Below are 4,729 nucleotides of genomic sequence, written 5' to 3'. Positions count from 1 at the left end.
ACGAAGAAAGAAACGGAGAAACGAAGAAAGAAAGGGAGAATCGGAGAAATAAATGGCGGAACGAAGGAATAAACCGAGAAACGGAGAAAGAAACGGAGAAACGAACAAAGAAACGGAGAAACGAACAAAGAAACTGAGAAACGAACAAAGGAACGGAGAAACGGGGAAATAAATGGAGAAACGAAGGAACAAACGGAGAAACGAAGAAAGAAACGGAGAAACGAAGAAAGAAACGGAGAAACGAAGAAAGAAACGGAGAATCGAAGAAAGAAACGGAGAAACGAAGAAAGAAACGGAGAAACGAAGAAAGAAACGGAGAAACGAAGAAAGAAACAGAGAATCGAAGAAAGAAACGGAGTAACGAAGAAAGAAACGGAGAAACGAAGAAAGAAACGGAGAAATAAATCTAGAAACGATGATATAAACGGAGAAACGAAGAAAGAAACGGAGAAACGAAGAAACGATGAAAGAAACGGAGAAACGAAGAAAGAAACGGAGAAACGAAGAAAGAAACGGAGAAACGAAGAAAGAAACGGAGAAACGGAGAAATAAATGGTGAAACGAAGAAATGAACGGAGAAACGAAGAAAGAAACGGAGAAACGAAGAAAGAAACGGAGAAACGAACAAAGAAACGGAGAAATAAGTGGAGAAACGAAGAATGAAACGGAGAAACGAAGAAAGAAACGGAGAAATAAATGGAGAAACGAAGATATAAACGGAGAAACAAAGAAAGAAACGGAGAATCGGAGAAATAAATGGAGAAACGAAGAAACAGAGAAACGAACAAAGAAACGCAGAAACGAAGAATGAAACGGAGAAACGACGAAATAAATGGAGAAATGAAGAAAGCAACGGAGAAACAACGAAAGAAACGGAGAAACCAACAAAGAAACGGAGAAACGAAGAAAGAAACGGAGAAATAAATGGAGAAACGATGATATAAACGGAGAAACAAAGAAAGAAACGGAGAAACGAAGAAACGATGAAAGAAACGGAGAAACGAAGAAAGAAACGGAGAATCGAAGAAAGAAACGGAGAAACAAAGAAAGAAACGGAGAAACGAACAAAGAAACGGAGAAATAAGTGGAGAAACGAAGAAATAAACGGAGAAACGAACAAGGAAACGGAGAAACGAAGAAAGAAACGGAGAAACGAAGAAATAAACGGTGAAACGAAGAAAGAAACAGAGTAACGAAGAAACAAACGGAGAAATAAATGGAGAAACAAAGAAATAAACCGAGAAACGGAAAAAGAAACGGAGAAACGAACAAAGAAACGGAGAAACGTAGAAAGAAACGGAGAAACGAAGAAAGAAAGGGAGAATCGGAGAAATAAATGGCGGAACGAAGGAATAAACCGAGAAACGGAGAAAGAAACGGAGAAACGAACAAAGACACGGAGAAACGAACAAAGAAACTGAGAAACGAACAAAGGAACGGAGAAACGGGGAAATAAATGGAGAAACGAAGGAACAAACGGATAAACGAAGAAAGAAACGGAGAAACGAAGAAAGAAACGGAGAAACGAACAAAGAAACGGAGAAACGAAGAAAGAAACGGAGAAACGAAGAAAGAAATGCAGAAACGAAGAAAGAAACGGAGAAACGAAGAAAGAAACGGAGATACGAAGAAAGCGACGGAGTAACGAACAAAGAAACGGAGAAACGAAGAAAGAAACGGAGAAACGAAGAAAGAAAGGAAGAAAGAAACGGAGAAACGAAGAAAGAAACGGAGAAACGAACAAAGAAACGGAGAAACGTAGAAAGAAACGGAGAAACGAAGAAAGAAACGGAGAAACGAAGAAAGAAACGGAGAATCGAAGAAAGAAACGGAGAAACGAAGAAATAAACTGAGAAACGAAGAAAGAAACGGAGAAACGAAGAAAGAAACGGAGAAACGAAGAGAGAAACGGAGAAATGAACAAAGAAACGGAGAAACGATGAAAGAAACGGAGAAACGAAGAAAGAAACGGAGAAACGAAGAAAGAAACGGAGAATCGAAGAAAGAAACGGAGAAACGAAGAAAGAAACGGAGAAACGAAGAAAGAAACGGAGAAACGAAGAAAGAAACAGAGAATCGAAGAAAGAAACGGAGTAACGAAGAAATAAACTGAGAAACGAAGAAAGAAACGGAGAAACGAAGAAAGGAACGGAGAAACGAACAAAGAAACGGAGAAACGAAGAAAGAAACGGAGAAACGTAGAAAGAAACGGAGAAACGAAGAAAGAAACGGAGGAACGAAGAAAGAAACGGAGAATCGAAGAGAGAAACGGAGAAACGAAGAAAGAAACGGAGAAACGAAGAAAGAAACGGAGAAACGAAGAAAGAAACAGAGAATCGAAGAAAGAAACGGAGTAACGAAGAAAGAAACGGAGAAACGAAGAAAGAAACGGAGAAATAAATGGAGAAACGATGATATAAACGGAGAAACGAAGAATGAAACGGAGAAACGAAGAAACGATGAAAGAAACGGAGAAACGAAGAAAGAAACGGAGAAACGAAGAAAGAAACGGAGAAACGAAGAAAGAAACGGAGAAACGGAGAAATAAATGGTGAAACGAAGAAATGAACGGAGAAACGAAGAAAGAAACGGAGAAACGAAGAAAGAAATGGAGAAACGAACAAAGAAACGGAAAAATAAATGGAGGAACGAAGAAATAAACTGAGAAACGAACAAGGAAACGGAGAAACGAAAAAGAAACGGTGAAACGAAGAAATAAACTGAGAAACGAAGAAAGAAACGGAGAAACGAAGAAAGAAACGGAGAAACGAAGAAAGAAAGGGAGAATCGGAGAAATAAATGGCGGAACGAAGGAATAAACCGAGAAACGGAGAAAGAAACGGAGAAACGAACAAAGAAACGGAGAAACGAACAAAGAAACTGAGAAACGAACAAAGGAACGGAGAAACGGGGAAATAAATGGAGAAACGAAGGAACAAACGGAGAAACGAAGAAAGAAACGGAAAAACGAAGAAAGAAACGGAGAAACGAAGAAAGAAACAGAGTAACGAACAAAGAAACGACGAAACGAAGAAAGAAACGGAGAAACGAACAAAGAAACGGAGAAGCGAAGAAAAAACCGAGAAACGAAGAAAGAAACGGAGAAATAAATGGAGAAACGAAGAAATAAAAGGAGAAACGAAGAAAGAAACGGAGAAACGAAGAAAAAACGGAGAAACGAACAAAGAAACGGAGAAAGGAAGAAAGAAACGGAGAAACGGAGAAAGAAACGGAGAAACGAAGAAAGAAACGGAGAAACGAAGAAAGAAACGGAGAAACGAAGAAAGAAACGGAGAAACGAAGAAAGAAACTGAGAAACGAAGAAAGAAACGGAGAAACGAAGAAAGAAACGGAGAAACGAACAACGAAACGGCGAAAGGAAGAAAGAAACGGAGAAACAAAGAAAGAAACGGAGAAACGAACAAAGAAACGGAGAAATAAGTGGAGAAACGAAGAAATAAACGGAGAAACAAACAAGGAAACGGAGAAACGAAGAAAGAAACGGAGAAACGAAGAAATAAACGGAGAAACGAAGAAAGAAACGGAGAAACAAAGAAAGAAACGGAGAAACGAAGAAAGAAACGGAGAAACGAAGAAAGAAACGGAGAAACGAACAAAGAAACGGAGAAAGGAAGAAAGAAACGGAGAAACGAACAAAGAAACGGAGAAACGAAGAAAGAAACGGAGTAACGAAGAAACAAACGGAGAAATAAATGGAGAAACAAAGAAATAAACCGAGAAACGGGAAAAGAAACGGAGAAACGAACAAAGAAACGGAGAAACGAAGAAAGAAACGGAGAAACGGAGAAATAAATGGTGAAACGAAGAAATGAACGGAGAAACGAAGAAAGAAACGGAGAAACGAAGAAAGAAACGGAGAAACGAAGAAAGGAACGGAGAAACGAACAAAGAAACGGAGAAACGAACAAAGACACGGAGAATCGAACAAAGAAACGGAGAACCGAAGAAAGAAACGGAGAAACGAATAAAGAAACGGAGAATCGAAGAAAGAAACGGAGAAACAAAGAAAGAAACGGAGAAACGAACAAAGAAACGGAGAAATAAGTGGAGAAACGAAGAAATAAACGGAGAAACGAACAAGGAAACGGAGAAACGAAGAAAGAAACGGAGAAACGAAGAAATAAACGGTGAAACGAAGAAAGAAACAGAGTAACGAAGAAACAAACGGAGAAATAAATGGAGAAACAAAGAAATAAACCGAGAAACGGAAAAAGAAACGGAGAAACGAACAAAGAAACGGAGAAACGTAGAAAGAAACGGAGAAACGAAGAAAGAAAGGGAGAATCGGAGAAATAAATGGCGGAACGAAGGAATAAACCGAGAAACGGAGAAAGAAACGGAGAAACGAACAAAGACACGGAGAAACGAACAAAGAAACTGAGAAACGAACAAAGGAACGGAGAAACGGGGAAATAAATGGAGAAACGAAGGAACAAACGGATAAACGAAGAAAGAAACGGAGAAACGAAGAAAGAAACGGAGAAACGAACAAAGAAACAGAGTAACGACGAAATAAATGGAGAAATGAAGAAAGAAACGGAGAAACTACGAAAGGAACGGAGAAACCAACAAAGAAACGGAGAAACGAAGAAAGAAACGGAGAAACGAAGGATGAAACGGAGAAACGAAGAAAGAAACGGAGAAATAAATGGAGAAACGATGATATAAACGGAGAAACGAAGAAAGAAACGGAGAAACGAAGAAACGA

This window comes from Ptiloglossa arizonensis, unplaced genomic scaffold, assembly GCF_051014685.1.
Source record: "Ptiloglossa arizonensis isolate GNS036 unplaced genomic scaffold, iyPtiAriz1_principal scaffold0021, whole genome shotgun sequence".
Taxonomy (NCBI): domain Eukaryota; kingdom Metazoa; phylum Arthropoda; class Insecta; order Hymenoptera; family Colletidae; genus Ptiloglossa; species Ptiloglossa arizonensis.
The sequence above is the reverse complement of the archived record's forward strand: the minus strand, read 5'-3'. Positions refer to the sequence as shown.